General features: G+C 46.3%; 2 long non-coding RNA genes across 4 annotated transcripts in view; one reads left to right on the forward strand and one right to left on the reverse strand.

Moving 5' to 3' along the window:
* Window positions 1-27,348, forward strand: part of LOC112819376 (uncharacterized) — a 228,666-nt gene that overhangs the window by 139,054 nt on the left and 62,264 nt on the right. The gene's annotated exons all lie outside the window — the stretch shown is intronic.
* On the reverse strand, window positions 14,678-20,274 carry LOC112819374 (uncharacterized). Of its 3 annotated transcripts, none has more exons than XR_012378633.1 (3): window positions 19,775-20,274; window positions 18,867-19,185; window positions 14,678-18,245 (listed from the first exon to the last, which is right to left on the reverse strand). It is a non-coding gene; the product is annotated as an uncharacterized lncRNA (long non-coding RNA). The 3 variants fall into 3 exon arrangements; XR_003206832.2 differs by having other exon boundaries at window positions 14,678-17,707; window positions 17,850-19,185; XR_012378632.1 differs by having other exon boundaries at window positions 14,678-19,185.

The raw sequence follows: 27,348 nt of genomic DNA on the forward strand, positions 1-27,348 counted from the left end.
AAGAAGAAGAAGAAGAAGAAGAAGAAGAAGAAGAAGAAGAAGAAGAAAAAGAAGAAGAAAAGAAAGAAAGAAAGAAAGAAAGAAAGAAAGAAAGAAAGAAAGAAAGAAAGAAAGAAAGAGAAAGAAAGAAAGAAAGAGAAAGAAAGAAAGAAAGAAAAGAAAGGAAAAGAAAAAAGACCTTACAGGAATTTTGAATTACTTACACCCCCCAATACTATTTTAAAAATTTACTCACTTTTGGTTTTTAAATGAAGCACCAAGAGCTTGATACACTAACATTAGATCTTTACACCTACAAGGGAACTGGATGACTTCAGTTTGTGGGTGTACGCACAGAGCTCAGAAGCAACAGGAGAGGGACTGAAACTACCTATCTGTGTGTCTGTCTCCAAAGCTCACATTCACTTCAAAACTCTGCTGGCCCACCACAAAACCTGATAGCCTCAACTAAGGGAGACAATCCAGTAATCCCTTGGTCAGCACTCATCTCCCAAGAAAAGAAGATAAAGCAGATTGCCTTGGATAATGAGCCTGTTGTCCCTGGAGCCCGCTGGAAAATGACAGTGTTCCGGCAGGTGCTCGGTTCTCCACCGCAAAGTGGCAGAAAAGAAAATATCCCACTTTTATGGCACTGGTTCTATGCTTCGCAAAAAGGACCCTGACATTCAAATTAACATTAAAAAACAAAATTTTTAAAAAGGATTGGCTTCTTGGTAAAGTGGATTGCATTTGCATTTATTATAACCAACACAATTTAGCAAGATTTTGTTTGTGTGCAAATGGTAACACTGGGATCCACTGATAGCAAACGTAGGCATCTATCTCTGCATCTGGCAGTACAGGCTGTGATGATGCAAACATTACTAGGTAACTTGCAGAAATGTGACCTCAGTGCCTAGATAGAGAATCGCATACTCAGTTTGCAGAATCATGTCCTAGTGCGGCCACTTGTCAGCCCTGCTGATGTTTCTAAGTGTGTTTTAAAATCACCTCAAGTGTCTCCCAGTTCCTCTCCTACCTCTGCTTTGTTCCTGCAGTAACTAGATATGTTTATTTTATACAGCTGACCCTAGGACAAGGCAGGGGTTGGTGCACCCACCCCCAGAAGCCAAAAATCCACATAAAACTTTGGACTCCCCCAAAATGTAACTAACTAATAGCCTGCTGTTGACTGGAAGCTCTACTGATAACATAAACAGTTGACTAACACACACTGTGTATGTTACATGTGCCATATACTGTATTCTTGCAAAAGTAAGCTAGAAACAAGATAATATTATTAAGAAAATCATAAGAAAGAGAAAATACATTTACAGTACCATACTGTGAAAAATCCTTGTAGAAGTAGACCCATGCAGCCACGACGAGCATTATTCAAGGGTCAACTGTATATTTTCTTTTCAGAGGAGGGTCACTTTTAAAATACAAACAAGAAAAAAGCAATCATCCATAATACCGCTATCCAAAGACATCCATTCTAATTTCTATAGGTTTATATTTTGTTTTGGTAGATGGTAGATGGTGGAGCCTGTCTTCCTTCTTTGCTTTTCTTCACGAACTTGTGTTGGCTGTTTTTGCACATTTAAGAATTTAAGAAGCAGTTATGTTTTTTTTTTAAGATTTTTATTTATTTGAGAGAGAATGAGAGAGAGAGAGAGAGAGAGAGAGAGAGAGAGAGAGAGCATGAGAGGGGGGAGGGTCAGAAGGAGAAGCAGACTCCCCGCTGAGCAGGGAGCCCGATGTGGGACTCGATCCTGGGACTCCAGGATCATGACCTGAGCCAAAGGCAGTCGCTTAACCAACTGACCCACCCAGGTGCCCAAGAAGCAGTTATGTTTAAAAAAAAAAAATCCCCTGGGGATTTTGATCAGCACAACAATAATACAGTGATTTGGGGGAGAAAGAGAGCTTCATAACTGAGTCTCCCCATCCATGAATATGGCAGAGCTCAGCAGTACTGAAGTCTTCTTTTATTTCATATTTAATCAGAATGTTCTCTATAAAGGTCTTGAACATTTTCCTTAGATTTATTCGTATATTCTAATAATTTTATTTGCTATCCAAACTAGATTTTTTTATTTCTATTTTTACATTCTGAAACTTTTATTTCCAACTTTTAATTTTCTTTTTGCTTTTTTCTCCTCATCAGGGTCCATTTTAATTTTGCTTTCCTAAATTTCTGAGTTAAATGATTGATGCAACTCTCTCTTACTTTCTAATAATTGCATGTAAGATGTGAAATATATGCCATAGGCTAGTTTTAAAGTTTCATATCCAATAATCAAACAAGAGGTCCCATTTTTAGACAGTAAATTTATTTTAATAATATGGCCAGAAGTTTTACCACAGTTATATTTCAAGATTTTGGAAAACAAAGGTATAATTTGTGTGTACAATTATCTGCACCTAAAAGAAATGAGTTTCACAGGGAACCAGGGTGGACAGATCAATTGTGCAATGACATTAGTCATAAGAATTCTTTTTGTTTCTATGAAAGTACCAGTGTTGCATCACCTACATATTAAGCAATTACAATTTGATCTATTCTGGGGTTAAAACAAGATCATCATTTCTCCTTCGATGGTATTTTCTTTGAATTACTGTTTCATAATCTGTTAGCCTATTATGATTTGATTTGGTCAACAATAAGAAACTGATTGATAGGGGTGCCTGGGTGGCTCAGTTGGTTAAGTGGTTAAGCGTCTGCCTTTGGGTCAGGTCATGATCTCAGGGTCCTGGGATCAAGGCCCACCACCCACCCACCCCACCGTCGGGCTCCCTGCTCAGTGGGGAGTCTGCTTCTCCCTCTACCCCCCACCCATGCTTGCTCTTGCGCTTTCTCTCTCTCTCAATAAATAAATAAATAAATAAATAAATAAAATCTTTAAAAAAGAAACCAATTGATAGAAGACTGTATTTCACTGAGTTTTAAGACATATTGCCTAAATTAGAACTATTTTGTGTAGTAGAAAATAAAAATATTAAAATTTTAAGACATAAAAACCTCTCCTCATCAGTCTGAACTATACTTACCTTATTTTTATTGTAAGTACTTATTTAATGTAGTTATTAAAATTAAAAAATGAGTTATATTGATTTTATTACATTTTTGTCTATTGCACACAAAATTGATTACAATATATAGAAAATAGTTTTTGAAGCACTTGAAATCTATTCCTGTCCTAGATATGTAAATAGAGTAGATTTTTAGGTTCTAATAAAATTCTCAAAACTTAATAATTGTAAAGGGAAAAACCTTTGGAATTCCGTGAACTACAAATATATAAACATATTCAAATCCTAACAGAAAAACTTCCCATGAACCATTTCTCAAACAGTGGAGAAATACTACAGTTATATTTTTAAACTTTATATATTTATTTATTTAAAGCTGTACTTTTGTTTTACTCGTCGCAGACAACTTGAAACAATAGAAAAAATATGAAAAGAATAAACTTTTGGATAATTGGTGGAATTTTGAAAAGATTTTAAGACTAACTTTTCTATTTGGGGGTGTAAATTTGCCAATTTATAGCCAAGAACAGGAGCACTCTATAAGCCTGTGGATAAAGAATCTGGGGGAGACTTGAGATCAAAATGGGTGGGGTTCCTCTTAGGCTGATCCTGGCCTGCTCCTTCCCCTGGCCTTTTCTTACTCTGTGTCTGAGACCTTTCATGTGTCTTTCCTGGCCCACCTGAGCATTTGCCTCGTTCCTGTTGAGCTACCCTGCATAAGAACTTAGGGTCTGCAGCTGGTCTCTTGGGTTTAAATGTCAGCATCTCTGCTTAACATTACAGGGACTCTGGGCAAGTCTTCTAACCCCTGCTGGTGTCCTCATCTTTAAGATGAATATAATGATAGCACCTGTGCTGGATCTAGTTCTTAATCCTGATCTTCATGCCCCTGTAGTAATATTACATGTCCACGTCTCTGACATGGTCTCCTGGTGGGCAGAGTGTACATCCTTGACTCTCGACCTTGGGCTTGGCCACTGGACTTGTTTAGACAAGAGAATGTTAGGGTACGTGAGACCTGAAAGAGACATGCTCGTGAGGCTGGGTGTGCCATCTCGCACTTCCACCATCACCATTAGAAGCACATGCCCTGAGTGTCCCGCAGGTCCCAGAAGAATACGAGACACTGGGGAACACCTGAACTTACCGTGTTGTAGGCGCCCAGCTGAGCCCAGCTAGATCAGCCAAATGCTAGATGACTTGCAGATGCGTGAGCAAGTAAATGCTTGTTTTTGTAAACTACTCTATTTTGAGATGATCTGTTCCATGTTACTTTTATGACATTAGTGACATTAGCAGACTAATATAGTAGCTGATATATAGGGTGTTGTAAAGATAAAATTAGGTACTAGGCTAGGTAAACGGCTTCAGAGTTTACAGCAACCACTCAGTGAGTGCTGGGATTTTGGTCTGTTTGCAACCCTCTGTGTCATGCCCTGGCTCCCTAGCTGCCTTTTCCCAGGGGGCTGATTTTCCAGCATGGCACTCTTGTGAAAGGCTCTCAACTGCACCTAGAGTGGTCATGCGGTCATGACCCCTAGCCGATTCCTCAGATAGAGCCCCACAGTCAGAGTGCTGATACCTATAGGTAGGATCCTCCACAGATACAATCATTTCTTAGTTTCTGATAGTTCAAATGAGAACATGACTCAGATAGAAAATACTTAGAAAGATTTTATAAAAAATTGTCATTTCTACCATCTACCTCACCATTGTTCACCTGAGCAATCAAGACACTAGCCTGCTCCTATGGATGGAGATGCCTTTTTCAATGGAGCCAATGACCCCAGAAAAACATTATTTAAGACCAGATAAGTAAAATGCAACTTAATGTCAGTGTTCCATTTCTTAATAGTGCCAAAAATGAGCCAGAGTTTATTTTTCAACAAAGGCAAATAATGCATCTAAGTAATTGTTCACTTGACAAAAGAGAATTACTACAAGGCGGTAGTGCAGCTCCGTGACCTGAGCAAGTATGCAAGGTGCAGCACAGGAACCACACGACTTCACGGAGCTGTTGTAGGTGATGAAATATGTTAAGATTTGTAAAGCAATAAACATAGTGCCTGGGCCATAGCAAGGAACAAGGAAGCAACAGACATTATTCAAATTTGGCGTAGGCTAAGTGGAGACGGGTGCATTGGAGGTTGTCCCTTTCTGAGTAGACAGCAGGGAAGGTGAAAGCAGGGACAGCCAGCCATGGGAGCTGGGGACAAGCAGTAACTAGAGCTTTTTTTTTTTTTAATACATTTTATCAAGTGAAAAGCATTTCATGCATAATTATGAATAAATAGGACTCTTGGATGTCTGTTTCTATTTTATCTACTTGGATCACATTGAAGATGGTTTTTTGCCAGTTTGTCAAATTATTTTGTTTCGACAACATGAAAGTCTATCAGTTCTGTAGCTTTGTGATAGTCCTAATTTTTTCCAGATTGCTAATTCATAAAGTGAGTTTGCATTAAAGCTGTACTTAAGCTTTAGTGTAATCTCTGATTACATCAATTAGTGATTGAGAAGAATTAAAATTTAGTGAACTAATTGCCTTTGTGATTTATAAAATCTTATTTCAGTTTGTTATGTTATTGCATATATTTATGCTAATCTTGGCTAATATTTTACATAACTCTTTAATAACTTTTAATAGAAAAAGTATTTTGAATGAAAAGGATGCTGATATATTATCACAGTGAATCACTAATTAGATGATCCCCTCTGGTTACCAATGACCTCTCTGTTGCCTTATCCAATTCCCAAGTCTCAGTGCCCATACCACTTGACTTATGTATGGGATGTCCATATAATTCATCATCAGACTGGGCTGTGTTTCAGGGTGAAAGGGGGCCCTCTTAGCAACAACACCAGGACAAAACCAGAGTGAGCTGGGATGGACCTGGGCAGGCCAGGATAAATGGTCATCCTGCCTAATGGCAACATTTGACAGGGTAGACCACTCTCTCTTCCCTGATGCACCTTTCCACTCAGTTTCCACCTATCACACTCTCTTGGTGTTCTTCCTACTTGACAAATCTTTCATTTTTGATCTCTTCTGATGGTTCTTCATCTTCTCTGCAACATTTTAACGTTGAAACCTTCTGGGACTCCATCCTTGGTCCCTTTCTCTTTTTTTTCACACTCACTCTTCTGGTGAGCTATTCTGGTCTCACGGTTTTAGATATAATCTGTGCAGATTATATTGAAAGCCATGCAGATGTGATGGTTTTAAAAATATGTCCAGGAATCCTTTGGTATATCTGTCCTTAAGAGGTGGAAGTGTCCTTAATTTCATCTGCCTTGAGTGTGAACTGGACTTGTTGGTTGGCTTCTACTGACTAGATTATGGTGGCAGAAGTAATTGAAGGTCATTTCCAAGGTTAGGTTATAAAAAGACTTCAGCTTCCATTTTGAGTAATTCCTCGCTGTCTCTTGAATCACTCTTCTTGAGGTAAGCCAGATGCCATGCTGTGAGAGGCCCATATAGTGAGGATCCAAGGCTACCAACAGCCATGTGGGTATATTGAAGTGGATCTTCTGAGGTCTGCCAACAGCTATGCAAGTGAGCTTGGAGGCTGATCTTTCCCCAAACTAGCCTTCAGATGAGACTGCAGCCCCACCAACACCTTGGTTGCAGTCCCTAAGCCAGAACTACCCAACTAAGTGGCTCCCAGACTTGTGACCCACAGACACCTTGGAGTAATAAACGATTGTTGTTGTAAGCTGCTACATTTGGAGTAAGTTGTTACCTAGCAACAGATAATGCAGTCAACTCCCATATCCATCTGTCTCCCTACTTTTTTTTCCAGATGTCTAACAAGCATCTCAAACTCAACAGGTCCAAAACTGGACTGCTGGTCTCACATGTCCAGAACCTGCTCCATCCCAGTCTTTCCCATTGCAGTGGAAGCCCACTCCATCCTTCTGGTTACCTGGACCAAGAAATTTTAGTCCTTTTTAAAATTCTCTCTTTCTCAAGAGAGAGAGTGGGAGGACTTTTAAGAGAGACTCTTAATGATAGAGAACAAACTGAGGGGTGATGGAGGGAGGTGGGTGGGAGATGGGCTAGATGGGTAGTGGGTATTAAGGATGGCATTTGTTGTGATGAGCACTGGGTGTTGTACATAAGTGATGAATCACTGAATTCTACTCCTGAAACCGATATTGCACTGTATGTTAACTAAAATTTAAATAAATTAAAAAAAAATTTCTCTCTTTCTCTAACACTCCACCTCAAATTTGGTAGACTGGCCTAATCTCCAAGGTTTGTTCAGAATCCAGGCATCTACATTGACTGCTCCTTCTCTGGGCTGAGCTGCCATTGTCCTTGCCTGGATTACTGCAGTGATCTGCTAACAGGTCTCCTTCTTTCTGCCTTTGGCATCTCCCCTGACCTAGGCTATTTGCAGTAAAGCAGCCAGTGTGCTTCCTTTAAAACATAGGTGAGATCAGGGGCACCTGGGTGGCTCAGTCAGTTGGGCATCTGACTCTTGGTTTCAGCTCGGGTCATGATCTCAGGGTGGTGGGATCCAGCCCTGCATCAGGCTCCATGCTCAGTGGGGAGTCTGCTTGAGATTCTCTCTCTCCCTCTCCCTCTGCCCCTCTCCCCTCAACCCCATGTGTGCACGCTCTCTCTCTCTCAAATAAATGAATAAACCTTTAAAAACCCCCAAAACTGAAAAACACATAAGTGAGATCCTATTACTGCTCTGCTACAATCTTTTCAACGGCTTCCCATCTCCCTTGGCCAAAAGAGATGAACCAGAGTCCTCCTAAGGTCCCACAAGGCCCTGCTTGACCTGGCACCTGTTACCTGCTGACTTCATCTCAGCCTCCTCCCCTCGCTCCCTCCCCTCCTGCCCCATTGACGCCTTGCTGCTCCTTTACCATGCCAGGCACACTCCAGCCTTTAGGGCTCTGCTCTTGCTGTTTTCTCTGCCAGGAATGCTCTTTCTCCTGGTGTCTTGGCTAACTCTTTCATTTCCTTCATATGTTTGCTCAAAAATGCCTTTTGCAATGAGGCCTATACTGTCCATTCCATTCACTATGGCACCTGACCCTCCTCTTCCTATGATTTGCCAATTCCTTTTACCCAATTCTATGTTTCCCCCCAGTGCACTTTCCAACACACTAGATCATTTATTAGTTTCTTATCTATTTTCTATTGCCCCTTGCTAGACCATAAGCCCCATAAGAGCAGGATTCTTTGTCTATTTTATTCCAAGTTCCTAGAATAGTGCCTGACATATAGAGAAGCTCAACAAAAATTTGTTGAATAAATGAATGAATGGTTATATACCTAGCACCACCATCTGGGGGGAGAAACATTGAGGCCAAGAACCCAAGAAGAAATAATAATTTTCATGGATCTTACCCACCAGACCATATGGCAAATATCAGTTTGTACACTTCCATTAGTCTGCTTATTCGCTGAACTTGGGCCTTGGTGGTTTCCTTCAGAGCAGCAAAGTAATGAAGCACACAGGCTCTGAAACCTGACTGCCTAGGTCCTGCATCCAGCTCCACCCCTCGCTGGCGGTGACCTTGGGAAGTTGCATAACTCTTTTGCCTATCTAGAAAACAGAAAATTCACCTTTTAATGTTGAAGCCTCCAAGGGCTCACTCTTTGGTCTCCCTTACTATTTTCTTCATACTCACTCTTTTGGTTTTCTTATCTGGTCTCATTTCATTTTAAATATAATCTGTATGTCAATGAGATGGTTTTAAAAATATGTTCATGATTCCCTTGGTGTATCTTCCCCCAAAATGTGAAGCTTAATTTTCCTCCTTTCCAGTATGGCTGGACTTGTTGACTTGTTTTGAAGAATAGATTATGGCACAAGTGATGGGATGTCATTTCCTAACTGAAGGGAATTTTTTTGAGAACTAAATGAGTTACTACAGGGGAAGGGCTTCGAACAATGGCTGGCACAAAGTAAGCACACACTGTTGTGTTAGCAATATTCAGCAGGTTTGGGGCGCCTGGGTGGCTCAGTCGGTCAAGTGTCTGCCTTTGGCTTAGGTCATGATCCCCAGGTCCTGGGATCGAGGCCCGCACTGGGCTCCTCGCTCAACAGGAAGTCTGCTTCTCCCTCTCCCTCTGCTGCTCCCCCTGCTTGTGCTCTCTCTCTTTGTCAAATAAAGAAATAAAATCTTTAAAAAAAATAGTCAGCAGATTTGCTCTTGGGGTGGCTCTTAAATTTGTCTTTCCAAATGTGTTGTTCTGGATAAGTTTTGATGAGTAAGTTTTTGCAAGGTGTGAGAAATAAATAGGTATCTGTTATTTTAGTCAATAGGAACAAGCAATCTACATTCTTCCCAGTCCTGTTGTTTGATAGTATAGCCTTTATAAGATGAGAGCCAGGATGGGTGAATAAGGGCACATAGTGAAATCTACATTGAAGTCACATTTTCAGCCTAAAACAATTACATTTATTTAAGTTGACAGAAAACATTTATATAGCTCTTATTTTTTTTAAATAAGAAAAAAGCATTTATATAGCTCTTACTTTTTAAAAAAAATAATGCTGTAGATGTATCTATTTTATTCTAAAATATGATTTTGGGAAAAGAAATAAGATCTTTTGTGAAGCAAAGGGAATGTTGTTAAATATTGATAAATATGTCAAGCAAAGGTGTTAAGCTTTAAAATTCCTTAAATATGTTAATACATTAATGTTCATGTTAAAATATATTAAATCAATAAGAGGGGGCATCTGGGCCAGTCTCATGGACACATGACCTGTGCAATCACATGGGTTCCCATGCTCAGAAGATACTTATACTTGGTTTCATGTTCTGCTCTTTGAACAAGGCACCCCGTATTTTCATTTCACCCTGGGTTCTGCAAATTATATAAGCCAGTCTTGGGGGGTGGAAGGTATTAACTGTGAACTGCTATTGCCTCAAGGGTAAAAGGAGATTTCAAAACCATCTGGTCATGTTATGAAATACACTTAACTTCTTTGTGTCTCATACTATTTATAGTGAAACGCAACTGAAAGCATTTTTTCCCTTGGCTGGGGAGGCAAAGGGTGTGTTCTTGTCAATAAATTTCTGCGGCTATCATAGATCTTCACTCATTGATGCTAATAACGCATAACTATGGCTGTGGCTCATAGTTCTATAATGCTTTAAAAGTCAGATATCAAATCCCATAAAAATTGAATAAAACTTCTTCAAAATAGCTCCTTATACATATTTGAATATGGTACCAAGGACATCCTAAAAGCATATAGAACGTTCCACTCTAAACTAAATTAGATAAATTGGATACATATCCCAAACACACAGGAGTTTCACTTTCCGAATTAAAAAAAAAAAACAAAACAAAAAACAAACCAACAACAAAAACTAAAATAAACTAAAGAGTTAGTCATCATTCCTTCCCTTTTGTCCATCAGGGCCGGTGAAATATAAACTTTCCTGCTACGTTATAAGCTCCTGGAGAGCTTGGGCTCTCTTCTCTGTCTTACACCGCCAGAGTGCCCCAAAATGCCTTGGGCAAAGTAGACCCTCAACCCACACCAGTACTGATTAGCTAATAAATTATTAACAATGAACTTTTAGGCTAGCGGAGGAGATTGAGACCTCTTCTCTCTTGGGCTGAGGATGAGAACCTCAGAACCCTTCCTGGAAAGCTCTTCAGAAAGGACTCCTCTTCATAGCGGACACGACATGTGCACCAGCCCTGTTCTAACCTCCTACATGTCATTCTTTTCATCCGCATCCCAAGCCGTCCTATGGGGTAAATCCCATTTTTATTCCCATTTGACGGACAAGAAAACCAAGGCACATAGCACTTTGGTCATGGTTAGTAAACGGCAGAGCTGAGATTCGGTTCCAGAGCATGTGCTATGTGCATGGAGCCACAACCCCAAGCAAGAGTTAGAGCCAGCCACAGGGAGGGTGGTGGCCTCCGACGTGGCCAGAGCAGCGCGGACAGAGGAAAAAGGGGCATGAGGAGCAAGACCCATTGGAGGGGATGAAGGTAGTTCATAGGGCCAGGCCATGGAGCCACGGAGAGTGTGCGCACATCTAATATATCTTCTACAAAAGTGCTGTCACCCTGATTCTCCTTTGGGGAAGTGTTAGAGAAAGATTCCTGTATTCAAGTCCTTTTAAAGCATCGGTGTGAAGGCTCAATCCCAGGGCTTGAGGGTTGGCTCTGCTGCCGCCCCACAACCAAGGGGAGGCCACGTGGCGGGCCCCAGCGAGGTCTCCGGGCAGCGGGCATCACGTGCCTCCAACTGGCCCAGAGCGCCCCCTGGGTGCTCGCAGCTGGCCGTCCTTTGCAACAGATGCAGGCTCACAGAGCTGAAGGGACCCAGCACCCTGCATTCCTTCCCTTAGCCGCCCGACTGGCCAACTGCTAGCCAGCACTAGCCTGTTTTGCGGAGGAGGGCTCCGGGTCCTCTTGGCACCGAAAGTGGGAGGGGGCGGGGGCGGGGGCGGGGTTCAGCGCGCGCCTGCGCAGCGGCCCGGCGGCCACGGGCTGGGAGGGCCCGCTTCCCTTTCTCCGGATCCGCTGCGCTGGGAGTGAGAGGGGGTCAGGATTTCCCCGCTGCCGTTTGTGACCCCGGGGGATTTCTCAGGGTTCCGAAAACAACACAGCCCTGGCCGGGAGGGATACGGGCCGGAGGATGCCAGATGTTTTGAATTCTTTGAAATCTCTAAGCATCTAGAAAAAATAATCATGGTGGGTAGGTGTGAGCAGCTCTTTAAAATGTGGCACACTTCCCCCCCCCCCGAGCTTAAAATAGAATTTTTCAAGGGAAATCAAAGTATAAAAAATTCGCAAGTGCTCTTCTTGCTATAAAACAGAGGCAAAATGCTACAGCCTTCCCCCCCCCCCTCCGCCCCAGTGTGGCTACACTCATGATCATCCGTGCAAAATTGGTCCTTTCCTCCGTTGATACAGCAGTCACCCATGTCTTTCCCACGGCTCTGGGACATGCTTTGTGTGAAGACCCTGCTGCTGACCCTGGACATCGGAGCTTTCCCTCAGGGGGCCCCACTATTTCCCCGACGAACACCACAAGCGTAATGTGCGTATCCCCCTTCCACCCCATGGCTTTTCTCTGCCAGTGTGGTTTCTGGAAGGCTGTCAGACATTTCCCTGTGCCTGTCTGTTTCTGAAAAACACAGAGAAGCCTCTGTGATGTGCACAGGCCACTGGGGAGTGTGGCTCACGTCAGTCAGATGCCTCCAGGACCAGAGGGGAGGGGGCTTGGCGGAGTGGTGCACTTGGAGAATAGGATGCAAGTTTAAGGTCAGCTTTTGCCACTTGGGGAACTTGGGCAAGCACTCACCCTCTGTAGAGCTTCACCTCCCCTCATCTGTGAAATGGGTGTGATGACTGAGTCGATATGTGTGACATTCTGGGCAGGTAGGTGCTCAGTCCTGAAAGTGCGTTGCGAGGGTGGTGTTGTCCCCACCCCCCGCCCCCCGGCCCCGGAGCTCTGTGATCTGCTCTAGTCTAGTGCTATCTGGATTGTGTCGTGGCAATAAAGGACTCGACAGCTGGCGGGCAGACTCACTTCCAGAGGACAAACCCTGACCAGCCCGCAAGGTGACTTTCCATGTAGTCGTTGCCCTGAGATTCTAATTGCAGCCTGGGTTTGTTTGTAGTGTGTGTGTGTGTGTGTGGGGGGGGTGGTCACACTCCCTGGTTCCCCGTGTGTTCATAGGGCCACTGTATCTCTCACTCAGGCTCAGAACATTCTTTTGCGCCCAGTGCCTGCTGGTGGCCTGCCAGGTGGCTTCCTGCCCCTGATCCTTCTTTGAGCTGCAGCCTTGGAAACTGCCTGAGGCCCCGGGGGCCCTCCTCACGAGGGTGCTTTTCATTTCCTTTCAACTTTCTGATCTTCTTGAAGAGGAGAGGAATCCCCCAAACCAAGGGGAGAAGAATGCCAGGCAGGGAGAGATGAGGGGTGGGGTGCTGCCCACTGGGTTGGCCCCGCGGCCATCTTTCCCACTCTGGTGCCTCCTTAGGTGGATACAGGCCACCAGCCTCTTTGGCCCCCTCCCCTCTTCCTTTCCCAGAGGAGATGCAGGAGTTACCTAGTCGGTGGGTGACGCTTGTTTTCACGTTGAGGTTGGGTGCAGCTAACTTACCACCATTATAAGATGGGCGTGGGGTAGGGAGAGGATGCAAAGTGAGGAGCGGGGCTGAGGCCACTGGGTCTTTCTCCTTCCCTCTCTGCCCAGAGCAGTTCAAGGCAGCTACCTGGGGAAGGAAGGGTGTTTGCTCTGCAGGCTCAACTTTCTCTGGGGGTGAGTTAACAACCTGGGTTCCTGGGACTAAGGCATTGTTTGGGCCCCATCAATGAGCTTAACTAGTAACTGCTTGGACAGTTGTAAAGATCTGCTGGGTGGGCACTCCTGTTTCAGAGAACCATGATGAATTAGATTGGATAAGTGTCCCGAACACCTATACATTTTACACACATCTGTACACGCGCACGAGTGTTCTGAGGAGTGGGAGAGAAATCAAGAGGAGATGTAGCAAGTATACAGTTGTCCTACCAGCAGGAAAATTAATATTGCACTTCTGTTGACATAGCCTCCCCTAATCTAATGCAAATATTGAAAATGTATAATTGCATACATTCCCAAGGAGAAAAAATGATTATCTATCGTGGTCGTTGATGTTAACTCAATGAGTTTCTAAATTTCTGAGTTCAGATTTGTTGCTGAGAACACACTATACACCTGTAAGCAACCCGGAAGGTCAAGTCCACCTGCTTAGCCTTCTTGTCTGGTTACTTCGACTCCTGCTCACCTCCACCGTCTTCCATTCTAAAGACAGACAGCAGTACTAACTCTGGAAAGTGAATATTTTATTCACGGAAACTTCTGTTTAATTCAAACGTGATGTTTGAAAAAAGCTGTGCTGGGGCTTAAGAACCCTATTTCTGTTATTTAAAGCAAATACAAAAAATGTCACTTTTTCAGTATTTTCTGGGAATCTGTGATGTGGCATGAGTCTTGGATTTGAGCTCCCCGATGAAAAGATGCTACTCGTTAGAATCACTCTAGAGTTCTCTGACCTTCCCACCCACCACACACTTCCCACCGCCTCCGCCCGCTTTCAAGATGAACTGGTGTCCAGAATTGATACGCCCCCAGTGAAGCCTGGGGTTGTGAAGCAGGGGTTTTTCAACCTTTGCTGATGGCTAACAAACTAATTAGGGAGGGGGTCAGGATAGAGGAACGGGGTGGGCCTCAAACCCTAGGAGCTAGGAACTAGAACCTCCTCCACTGTTTGTAAATGTGTTTGGTTTTCTCTGAGTTTACTGAGAAAAATGCCTGATTATTTGAGGGATATATTTGCAGGATAATAACTCGCTAGTATGGAACACCACTTTGTCTGTCTCTTTACACCCATCAGAGCCTGCCTCACTGCCTAAGCCAGAAGTTGGGCTTTCAAATGCCTGGGAGGTCAGGCAGGGAAAATGAAGGGGTGAGGAAGTGAGCCGAGTGTTACTGCCAATTATTTAAAGAGCCAGTACTCCAAAATTCTGTCAACTGTTTCTAAGCATGTATTTAAGTATTATTTAAATTAATTTATTTAAGCATAATGCTCTGACCTCTGGCCCACTTCCTCCTAGTTACCTGCAGATTTAGAGCACAGGAAAACATCCAGATGATACAGAGCCTCTGGCAATTTGGGCAAAATATTTGAATATTTTTAATATGATGTTGTAAAGCGTATGGAGAGTAACAGATCTAAATCTGTCAGATAATTGTTTGAGATTAAAAAAAAAAAAAACAACAGTGGACACACAGATAACATGACCAGTAAAAGGAAGTAGGTAAAGTTTCTTTCTTTAGAAGTCGGCTCAGCCAGTGGTCTTCCACATTTAATCTCCATGGAGACACTCTTTTCTTTCTCCTTCTCCTTTCATTGCTATTCCCCCCTAACTGCCCCTCCCTCTCCCCCCTTTTTTTTGCATTTCTTTGAGATCCCAGAAAAACAGGCCTCCCCTGGGGCTTTAGGTTCCCCAGACCCCTCCCTATCTGAGTGATGTCATGAAAAAAAAGCACCCCGAGCTAACCATATTTCACAACACAGAGGCCTCCGCACTCGCAGCCTAGGGGAAATTTTTAAAACGAACTGAAATAGGAAACCAGTGATGTAGCAAATAATTGGTGAAGGGAAATAACCTTGCCCTTTATCTTTCCACGGGTGGTGAATTTCCAGCGGAGAGCCGGTTGGTGGCTTCCCACAGTGAAAGTGCTGGCCGCGCTCTGCTCCCCCAGCACCTGACACAGGTAAGGAGCTGGGGTACCCCCAGAGTCCTGAGTCAGCTCCTGGCCTGAACACGCTTGACCAGGGGGAAGGGAAGAGTGTGGTCAACAGCCTCACACGTGCGATTTACCAGAAGGGAGCCAGGAAATACTTAACTCTAGTTCACTTCCTCAGTGGGAACTCCTTCCATCTGTCTGTGGGTTTGGCAGAAAGGGAGGGAGGACAGTGAAGTATGGGAGGGGGGGTCTTTGAGTTACTGGTGGCTTTGCAAAGGGGAACCAAAGGGAAGAAGTGTTGTTGAACTGACTCGAGAGGTAGCAAGCCCGAGGTCTCCTAGGGGCTGGGGTTTGGAAGCAGCGGAGAAGCAGATCCTCTGGACACCATGACCTGGGGTCATCTGCATTTGGAGTCACTCGGAGGGGAGTCACAGCTCTCTCTCCAGGCACATGTTTTATGTGAGTTCCTCCTGAAGTCCTTCAGGCAGCCTCGTTGCCCAACATTAGGCTTCCACCGTGGCTCTTCTCTGCGCGTCCCCTTTTCCCTGCTATTTATTTTCAAGTTTGATGCAACCTTGGCACAAGTTACCATTTCCTTCCATGAGGCTGACATTTCTTGAGTGCCTGCCATGGGCCGGGTTCATCTCTTTACTCATTCTTTTTAATCCTCATGACACTCCTGTACCATTAAGCCCATTTGCCAGGTGATGAAACTGAGGCTCGGGGATGTTATTTAATCTGCAGATCACATAGATAGCAAGTGACAGGGCTGAGAGCTGGGGTCAGGACTTTTCCTTCTCCAAATATCCGAATTCTCCCTGCTAAGTGTTTCTCATTTACCCTTTTCCTTGTCACCTTGCCGAAGTTCCGGCTCCTGTGGCATGTTGCCTGCATTACGTCAAACAGTGTCTGACAGTTTCTTTGCCCAAGATCTCAACACCCTCAGTTCTCTGTGCCCCTCCGTCCTCTGCATAACTATCTGGGGGATGTTTAAAAATACATACGCTTAAACCACTCTCAGGCTTAAAATTCTGTAGTATTCCGTGGCCTTTGAGATTCTCAAGGCTCTGTGCGGCTGGCCCTGGCCCGTCTCCTGCTGTTTGCTGGGACGCCCCCTCCACGACCAGGGACTGCTTGCAGTGTGGACTGTTGGTCTCTCTGCAAACCTGTCATCTCATTGCCTGCTTGTCAGTCTGTATTTGCTATTGCATCGCAGATTTTGTTTCTACACCCCCAGCAGTGTGCCTGTGGAAAATGCTCGAGGGACAGCAAATGAACGAAGCATTCGAAGATGTGTTGAACCACGTTTGAACTTCTGTGTGCCTTGCTTCATATGCTTTCGACGGAGGTCCTCTGGATTTATCTTGTCTGTTACTGGCTTATCCCCCATAACCAGTTTGAAGCCACGGGGCAGAGTTGTGGAATCGTGGGGAAAAGCAGCAGCTGGTGGAACCCGAGGGGGGCCGGAAACAGCCCAGACCCTGCTCTTGAGCAGACACAGTGGGGTGAAGAGGAAAACATGCCAGCTAGTGCTCTGGAAGTATCTGATCCAACCTGGAATTAGACTGAGAGTTCCTCTCCTTTCTTGCCCTTTCTATAATTAGGTTATAAATAAATAAAAGTATTTTTGATACCTTATAACAAATGACAGACCTATTGTCTCTCTATAGGGTGTCCCGCTGTTTTTTTAAGTTGAAATTTTCTTTTGGGGTTATAGGAAAAGGCCAGTTGTTTTTCCTGTAATGTTGTTAGTTAAGCTCCAGTAATTTCTACAATAGTAATGCATGGCCTTTCAGAAGGTTTAGAGTTTAGAGTACTTTCACCCACATTACCTCCCCCGGTTTTACTTCTCGTCTACCTCGTGAATTGGGCGGCCCCACTTACAGATGGGCACCCGAGGCCCGGAGGTGGGGAACAGGACGGGTGAATGACCTGAGTAGAGGCTCCAGACCCCCTAAGTCTTACATGTGAACCTGGGCTTTGCCGGTTGTTTCTTTATTTTGTTGATCTTTTCATAGATCGTCATCTAGAGAGCCTCCCACTTGCATTAAGGCTGTGGACGGAATGTTCTGTTGGTAGACTCTGTTAGCTGAAGGGCTGACTGCGGGCTCAGGGGAAACACCCAGCCAGAGCAGAGCTGTAGAGCCACCCACAGGCCCACCGGGTGTGAGCAGCAGGAAGCAGGACTGTGCCGCCCCTGCCCCTGGCTGAGCTCCTTGGTCCTGGATGTGCTGCTCTGGGCTGGGCTGGCTCCGGCTGGGCAGTTTCACCACACCACCGCTTCTCTTGGTGTGTTGGGTCAGAGAAACTTGGCTGATCCCAGAGAGGCAGAGGCGGGGAGATTGGGCCAGGTGCACCTGTGCCTGGAGCGGCAGGCCTGGGTGGGTTCCGCTGGCTTGGAAGCACTTCAGCCTCCAGGAGCTTTTCTTAAAAAGGAGCTCCAGGATCGCTGCATGGGGGAAGGGGGCATAGTTTTGTTTTGTTTTGTTTTTTTAAATCAAATTCTCAAAGGTCTCCATGTCCCCACCCCTCCAAATGTTTAAGATCCACTCCTCTATAGGAATTTCATGAATATACAAGTAACATCTTACCTCCAAAGTGGAGATGTTCTATATTATCCCCAGTTTGTGGCGATAGGAAATCGTTGTGCTCATGAGGTCAGGCAGTGTGTCCTGCTGCCCCTCAGATGCGCCGTGGTGTTCGGCGTGCTGCCCACTGGGAGGTGCTCTTCTCTGCTTGCAGTGGCCCCCACCCGGCCGGGCAAACTCCCACTTACTTGTCTGTTGAAACCTGGTGCAGATTTCATCTCCACGCTCAAGCCTTCTTAGACTCCTTGGGGCAACTTGGGCACCTTGCTGCAAGCCTCTCAGCATCTTGCTCTAACACACATCTTGCTGTCCTGTGGTCACTTGTCTACCCCCACTGTGTTGGGAGCCCTTGGAGAGCAGGGCCATGGTCCATCCATCTTTGCCTCTCGGAGCCTAGCTCTGTATCAGGTACACAGAAGGTGCTCAGTCAACCTGTTTGATTGATAGCTGGAAGCCAGGCTATTGAGAGCTGACGTGAAACCAATTCTGAGCTAAATCAGGTCAGGCTCTCAAAATATGGTTAGCCCGAGTCACACAGGATTCCTTAAATGTCATATGAAAATTGTCACTTGCATTTTGATGGTGTGGTCACCATGACAAGCAGAGCAGAAAATGCGGCTACTCATTGAGCATCCACCGTGTGCAAAGCACTCTACTGAATCCCCTCCTAAGAGAATGTGTAAGTTCTGCCTAATATGGTCAAGCCATACAAAATTTACGGTCTTGAGCCTTGGTCCCGTGGCCAGACTCACCAGCATAGGTCTGATGTGTTTTGTGCTTCCATGCTTTTTTGCAGATGCACTCTATATCCTAAAAATAAACATCTGGTAACAAAGAATGGTTGGCGAGGTAACCATGTTTCTTTATATGTCTTTGGAAGGAGAACAATTTGGTCATATGAGTCACATAATTTGTCAATTACAGATAGTAACACTTGGAAATGCTGCGTGCTCCTATGCAGGCAAAGGTATGAAATCCATCTATATTACTAGAAGTCAGACACACCTTAATTTCACTTACCTTCTTGAATATCGCTAACCACGCAGCAGTCTTAACTCAAGACCCACCATCATTTCATTCTTCTATAAACCGGATTTCCATTCATAATTTTTCTCATCCTTCCCTACTGTGAAGATAGTTTATCTATGGATCATTAGTGTCCATATATACTTTGAAACCTTTATTTGAAGTTTTAACCACTAAAGTGGATTATAAAAATCATGGTATGTGGATATTTGGTTCCCAGCCCATAAATTTACATCGCCAACCACACCTCTCGAAGGGCTTCTGCTGACACTCCATTCTCCCTGTGGTGTCCAGGTGTCTTTTCCCGAGTGGCCTGCACAGGTAACAAATACCGTGTGGGGATCTTGTGGTTCCTGCCGGGCATGCTGGCCCTTCGGTAGGGCCAAGTATATTAGTTAGGTTTTCAGTCAAGTTTCCCTTATGTTTGGAGAGCTGGGGAAAGAGGTCTTCATCTGCCCATCGAAGAGAAGAAGCTCCCATCACTTTCCCAGAGAATTTTCCACCACCTTTAAACTCCCACTCTTTGTGCCCAGACACCTGTGACTGAGGCTCACTGACTACAATTAAGGCCCTAGCTCAACGATGCTCAAGCAAGCCTCCTGAATGTAGTACGATGCTCTGGCCTGCTCCTGGCCCTTGTCCCCTCTTCTCCTTGGCTCCCCATCACACCATACGCAGCTCAGTGGCCAGCACAGCCTGTTGAGTACCCGCCCCACTTCTGGGTGGTGGTGCCTCGAGGGACCCTGGGGCCATGTCTGCAACGGTCCCCCAGTCTTTTCCTATTGCGCCATGTCTCCTCCATCCTCTAACAAAAGTCCTGACATCAAACCTGTGACTCAAAGGCACCCATCAGGATAACAGCTGTATCATATTCATTCTCAAATGCTGAGGGAAAATCCTACCTGCCACCAATTGCCGTGGCTTCCTTTGCAATGTGTGCAGCAGATGTGTCAAAGCAGAAACGACTTGTCTGCCACCGCTGGGCTTTCACATTCAGGAAGCAGGAGGGGGAACTCAGCAGGGAGCCTGTGGGCTCCGCAAGCCACAGCCAGGCCTTCTGCAAGAGTTGGGGACAGTTCTGCAAGAGCTGGGGACAGTCCTGCAAGTGTGCCTGGGAGGACATGAGTTTTCTGGGACCCCAGCAGCCTGGAATGCGGGCTTCGTGCCTGAGCGTGGGGTCTGGGGGTAAGAGAGAGAGCACAGTGTAATCACGGAGACAGCTTTGCCAGATGCCGTCCGTGGCTGGAGTGGCCTGTTTGGTCATTCTCCCAGGATGCTTGGCCATGCTGTTGTAGGTTCCTGTAACCCCACTTCATGCCAAGAGTTTTAGGTAGGACCCAAGACCGGCATTGCCCAGATCTGTGCTGGGATCCCAGTTCTTGTGATCAGTGTGGCAAGTTACCCAACCCCCAGAGTCTCACTGGGATAATAATTGTACCCAATTCCTCAGGTGGGTCTGAGGGTAAATGATGCAATGTGGTGATGACAACAACATCTGACCTTTGGGAAATAACAATAATTGGTGGCTCTTCCGAGGTTTTATTCTGCCCAAGTTCTTCCTGGGGTGAGTGAGAGCCTTCGGGAGATGGATACTGATGCTCATTCATTTGGGGCCAATTCAGTGGAGAAAAGATTTAATTTAAACAACACTTTAGATTGACTACTTTTTGCCTGTGAACTGGGTTTTTTTTTTTTTTTTTCCCCTGCTCTTCGGTTCTTTTTGGAGTATACCCACATGATGCCAAAAACCCCTGGATGATCCAGGGAGCAACCTGACGCTTTGTCCCAGGGATGCAGTGTAGCAGGGATGAAGCAGAGGTGTGCTCTGCATAGTGCATCTTTGTGGTACGATCATGATGGAAAGTGGCCCAGATAGAGAGAGACACCGTGGAGCAGAGATGCAGTGGAAAGAGAAGCAGGCGGTGCCTCTGCTTAGAGAGCTTACTGTCCTCATGGGGTCCCTGGCAGCAGTCCTCGGGTTTTCACCCAGCTGCTAGGTGGTCACGCCTTCCCTAAACTCCTGTGTCGTCTGGTCGCTGGTGCTGAGCAGCGTTGCGGAGCCACAGACTCGTGAGCTGTGGGAACAAAGCAGAGTGGGCTTGTTTTGGTCCTCGGCAGGGAATAGCATTATTCTCAGGGAATACAAGCTCCCTTTGGAGTAGGGTAGGCAGCTAGGACGCACGCACCTCCATGCAGAGACCGCTGGGCAGAACTAGCCAAGTGCCTGGTCATCCGGCAGAGCAGAGACAGTGGTGCTCCCCTCACAGCCACCCCTGCTCCCAGTGCAGGGGTGAATCCCTGAATCCCTGACTAGGGCCCTTTCAATGATGCTACAATTCATGTGCCTCTGGCTATGAAGCTTGGGAACCACTTCTATTTGAAAACTATCCATTCTCCTTCCAGTCACCCCAAAGGCCCGTAAAAGAATCTGGTCAGCTTTTCCATGGGGGTCAGTGGGGCAGCATAGAGGGAGTGAGGCTTTAGGCAAGGCTTCTCCACCATCTGCAGGCCGACGGCTGTCCAAGGTGACAGCGAAGCCCTTCTCAGCCTGAAGTCAACAGGCTTGGAGCCTGCATGGGCGTTTCCTTTCTCATAGCACAGAATGAGTTTTGATGGGAAATCCACTATGTTTCGTAACATGGTATATCCTATTCTCTCATTCAATCATTCAACAGATATTTCTATAACTATGTCCCCTGGTACTGAATACAAGGAGTCATGATTACAGAGATGAGCAAGTAGATACTGTCTTGCCTTGTAAAGCTTATATTCTACTGAGCCGCACGGCTAAAAACAACTGACTGCACCGTGATCTCATCACAACTAAGATAAGTGCTACAAGGGAGAAGTGAGAGGCCAGGAAGCATGAGGTGCAGGAGCCTGCCCCTGTCTGGGTGGTTAGGGAGGGCTTCTGTGAGGAAGTGACACTTGAGCTGAACTCTGAAGAAGGAGTAGAAGTGAAGGTGAGTAGAAAAGCAGGGGCAGAGGAGGGAACAGCATATGCAAAGGCCCTGGGGTGGGAGCTAGGGTACAGGACAGAGGAGCCAAGAGAAGGCCAATTTGGCTGGAGCACAAGGAAGGTGGAGGAGACGTAGTATGAAATGAGAAGGTCTAGTGAAGAGTCAAGGTCCCATTAGTTGTCTGGTTAAGAGCTGCGGGAAACAGTGGAAGGGGTAAATAGGACAGTTGACATGACCAGATTGAACTCAGTTAGGCAGCAGGGTAGAGGGTATGTTGGGAAGCCCAAGAGGGGGTGCCCTAAGACCATTATGAGCTTGTTCAGGCGAGACAGCTGTTAAGGTTCCAATGGGGAGGCCAAGTGCTCTGTCATCTGGTAGGCAAGGTCATTAATGTGAAGTCTGTTCCTCAACAAAACCTGTAAAACCAAGCTTAAACCTTGTCATCCCTGGAAGCACGTCAATTCAGAGTAAACGCACCACTAGTGAGGTCCTAACCCTTAGACCAATAGTCAATGGCCAGGGTGGCTGGTTGTCCCACTGTCCCAGTCAAAAGGGGTAGAGCCTGGACGTTCTGCAGATCCCAGTGGTTGAACTGCAGTTGGCCTAGAAAATGAGCCACTTTGCGTGAAGTGAAAGCAGGGGTTGTGAAATCAGTGTCCTTACACTGGCTGAGGAGACTTGGGGGGCCGGAGGGTAGGGAAGCTTGCCCTCCAGGCCTCTCCTGGCCTGTCCCCCGTAATCAGGAGCCTTGGTTTCTGGGTCGCCAGTGGAGAGCTGCCCGTTCCAGGACTGTGGGCAGCTAGATGCAGGAGCAGAGAGACTGAGCCTCTTCCCGGCACCCAGGGATCCGTCTTCTAAGTGAGGCTACTCTTATATTTGTCATCTGGTTCTGAAAAGGGCCAGTTCTTGTAGCTGTGACATTAGATCTTGCTGCAAGGAGAAATCCCTAAATATCAGACTCTCGGACAGTCCCATGCAAAAACTCATTTCAAGGTCAAACAGAAATGAAGTCCATTGTCCACAGTCTTGTTGACTCTGCAGGTTACAAAGGACAACAGGACCTCAGGTGAACTTACAGGGGAAACGAGGCATCAGGATATCTACGAACACAGGAGGTGGGTGGCCAGGCTCGGCTGCAAATGGCTGTCGACACAAAATGAACACACCGTTTAGAATCTATAGAAGTAAGAAAAAAGTTTCGTTTGAGCCCAAGTTAGGACAGCTGCCCAGGAACATGCACTTCCCAGGGAAGAAAGTGCTCTGGAGAATGAACAGTTTTTATAAGGTTAGATCTTGTAAAAGCTCAAGAGATTATAGATTAGCATATGGGCAGGAATCAGGCGTTTGATGGTAAAGGAAGGCAGGGAGTGGGAGCCTTGATCCCTATGTCAAGGGCAAGATGGTTTTCCTTAAGACTACTCACTCAAAGCGCAGGCGTGGCAGGCTGTACGTCAGGCTCTGGGTTTTGAACAGAGTTTACACACAGTCATGTTGACTTAGAAAGAAGTCCAAACTGGCTTCCCTGGTCTATCAGGCCTTCAGCGAGGTTTTCTCTCATCACAGCTGCTGGTGGCGAATGGGGCTGCTGGTACAGGTCCCCAGCGGGGATGGGCTGGGGGCTGGGCCAGCTCTCCCGCAAGCGCCACTGGCCGTGTACATGAAGAACCCGTGTGATTGAACCAGGAACAAAGGACAAAGGAAGTGGACTCTCACCAGCCTGGTTTTTAGGAGTGAGGAAGGAAGCTCTTCTTCCTGAGATTCCCATCTGTGTCCCGGTGACACCTTGACATCGCCTTGCTTAACAGAGTCTTTGCTTTCCATGTTTCTCGACCCCTGATAAAAGACAGATAGCAGAGTAAGGTGCTCTTACTTATTTATACCTCCAGGCTAATGACTTGATTTATTCCCTTCCTGAAATCAGGTTTCTGTATGAGGGGGAAAAAGGGTGGGTCTGTTGATGCCAAAAAAGTGCTCTGCAAGCCGAGAAGGTCCGGCTTCCCCTCCTGGTGTCATGCAGCTCTGGGGTTCCTCCTTTTCCTGCTGCCCTTTCCAAAAGCACCAGGGAGTAGCCGAGGGCAGGGTGGCTCCACGGGGGAAGCTGCGGGCCGGAGAAACAGCCCCCACGCCGGCCCGATACACAGACACACGGACACACTCCCACGCCGCAGCTGTGCCAGTCGGCGCCCTCTGCGGTGGGCCAGCCCTTTGAGTCATCGGCCAGATAGATCACGTCATTTTCTTCACTCTCGCAGCTCCCCTGAAGCATGGGCTGAGCTTCTGGGCTGTGGACAGTTGAATCACACTGGCTTGGTTTCCAGCAGGCTGTGTTTGTGGAAGAGCAGGTTAGTGTGGTGCACCAGCCCCGGGCTGGCTGGGCCCCGGGGGCTCCCCGTCGAGGTGGCCTCCTGCCTGGCAGAAGGGTTACGGGCAGGCCCATCATTCACCCCATCTCTTCATCCGACAACTTCGTGCACTTAAAAAATACCTGGCCCAGTGCTGGGCGTAGGTTCTGGGGGTAGAAAACAGAATAAGAGGGCATAGTCCCTACCTTGGGACATATTATCTGATGGGGCACGCAGCTAAGACACATTCAAGTCAGGTGACTTTAAACTTTTAAAGAGAAGTAGTCGGAATATGTTGAGGGCAAAGAGAGGAACAGTCACCCTTCACCCCACCCCGCCCTGAAATCTCCCAGCTGGATTCTGATGTGTTCATTGCCTTTCAGAAGAAAACAAAGTATTTCATTTCATAAGGGACAAGGCGGAGGAAACAGACTTAAACTAATATCAGATTCCTGATGGGAGCAAGGGGAAGCGGGAGAACACACAGGGCATGCCCATTTTCCAGGTAAGGAGACTGGAACTCCATGCAGAGCTTTAACTATTTGGCCAGGCTCCCCTGCAAATTGCCCAAGGGCCGGGGGCACCTCTGTTTTCCCAGACGCAGAGTGGGTGGCCAACAATCTCATGGAAGACGAAATAAGTCAAGTCAACCACGGTGGAAAAATGTAACGCACACTGTCAAGAGAGTGGAAGGCACCCGAGGCCCAAACAACGCACACCTCCTACATGAGACATGGCTATAAGAGCTTGTGCTCGTCATATTTTGATTATAGCATTGGAGAAAATGGCTCATCATGTCACACCCATGGGCAAGGTCACATTTCGAGTGGGAATTTTTGTGTCTATGGTGGAGATTAAGGAGCCATTCATTCATTCTTGCACACCTACAAAACTCCTGGCCCTTCTCTGGTCATTCCATGGTTGGTATCTACTGAGCTCCATGTAGGATCCTGTACTGATTCCTACATGGGGGACAGACAAGGCGTGTCCCTGTCCCCGGAAGCCACATAAAAAGTAAGTACCTGACAGGCAACATTGGAGACAGTGCCTGAGTGTGGAACGGCCAGGGAGAGATGCTCAGCAGAGGAGTTTGTGGGACTAGACAGATCAGGGAAGGCTTCCTGGAAGAGGTAGATTATGAGCTCGACCTAGAAATACCAGGAGGATTGGGGCCGGTGATCCCCAGCGTGCCCAGATCCAGGGAATAGGTTAACGACCTGGCTGGAGGAGGAAAGGAGGAACAAACTGAAAGGAAGGTGATTTCATGCGGACCATACCCCATGTTCAGGAGGTGGCCACACCAGCGAGGCTAGGTGGATGCATGTCAGCTAATCCTGGACGAAATCATGGAATTGAAATCAATATATGCAGCACCAGCTACAAACCCAGCTTCCTTCCTCCCATGTCCCTGGGCCCGCCCTTCTGCTCTCCCATCTACACTTTGGCACGTTTTCCAAACAGGTGGTGGGTGGGGAAGGAGACACAGTGGATCTTTCCAAATGCCCTCCTGTGTAAGTTCTTGCAGAGGGTTTTGCGGTGACCTTTAAAACCTGAGGTTTTCCTGACGTTAAGACACACACCTCTGCTCCCAGCCCCGAACTGAATTCTCCTGGGCTCCATCTGGAAGGGAAGTCGTCTCAGCCCTGGAGATTGGGTGCCTCCTACTGGTGAGAGTCGGTAATGACAGCATCTCAGCGGTCATTTTCCAGACTTCTCCAAGGCCAGAGCCAGGGGCAACTTGCCCTTCAGGTGCGTAACTGCTGATATTTCATGAGCGCTTCCTGTGTGCCGGGCACTTTCCTAGGGGCTTATAGGGACTAACTCATTTTCTCCTCTTAGTAGCCCTATGAGTTGGTACTGCTATTGTCCCATGTTAGCAGTGAGGGGACTGAAGCCCAGCAAAGTTAAGAATATGAGCAAGTTTACATAGCCGGCTCTCAGGCGGGGTGGCCTGCTGACATGGAGCTGACTCTTAGCGATAGGATGCGGGTCGTACAGGAGTTCTTAGTGATAAAAATGTGTATCATGGTGATGCTGGTTATTTAAGGAGTTAATGTTGAAACTCAATTGTTTTTTTTTTTTTTAAAGATTCTATTTATTTATTTGAGAGAGAGACAGCATGAGCGGGGGGGGGGGGGGAGTGGGAGAGGGAGAAGCAGGCTCCCTGAGGGATTCAATTCCAGGACTCCAGGATCATGACCTGAGCCAAAGTCAGTCACTTAACCAACTGAGCCACCCAGGTGCCCCAAAACTCAGTTGTCTTGAGGGTGCAAATTATTTAACTCAACAAACTTTAAATCCCTGCTGTATGGAAGTCCCTAGTGGGACTTGTTATAATGTAAGACAATGTTGTAATAACAAAGTTACAGTACCTCACAGTTACATGTCAGCAGTGAGACATGTATTCAGATAATCATAACACAGAGAATGTTTTAGAAGAATACTATGAATGCTCTGGGAACGCAGGGAGGAAATGGAGTGAGGACTGGTGGAGGCAGCAATGCAGATCCTATAGAACTTTCTGGAAGAGTGGCCTTTGAGCTGGGTTGACAATGGAGTGGATGGTGCAGATGGGGTGAGGGAAAGGCAGGTTTGGTGGACAGAGTAGCATTAGCGAAGGCAGTGAGGCCAGAAAGCAGAGGGTGTTTGCGAGGCCAGTGGATGAGTGAGGCTGTTTGGAGCCGAAATGGGAGGAATTTGGGTAAGACTGGAAAGTGGTGGACCAGATCACTAAGGATTAAGGCTTTCAAGTTACACTGTAAACATTGAAAGTTTTGAATCAGGAGGGTGATGAAAGCAATAAGTGTGTTTGTTGGTGCAAACAAAATTGTGAGCAGGACCAGCTTTAGGGAAAGGCAGAATGTACCTTTAGGGGAAGGCAGGAAACATTTGCAAAGACCCTCACAAGGTATCATAGATAGAGCACACATCCGCACCTGCACCTGACCAGCCCTGTCTCCAGCACACCTGTCTCCAAATCTCCCCACCAACCTGACACTGGAGCTGGCTTTCAACCGTGAGCACTCGGCAAGACGAAGGTTTGAATATGAAGTAGACCCCCATTAAACTGCATATAGTCGCTTGGGAGGGCAGGGAAGACGAACACATTAATAAGGAGAGTCATAATGTCTGCTAATATTAACACTTACTCTTTGTGGAGGCACGGTTCTTAGT

Source organism: Callorhinus ursinus, unplaced genomic scaffold (genome assembly GCF_003265705.2).
Source record: "Callorhinus ursinus isolate GAN/ISIS: 27379988/994484 unplaced genomic scaffold, GSC_fseal_2.0 scaffold6, whole genome shotgun sequence".
Classification (NCBI taxonomy): Eukaryota; Metazoa; Chordata; class Mammalia; order Carnivora; family Otariidae; genus Callorhinus; species Callorhinus ursinus.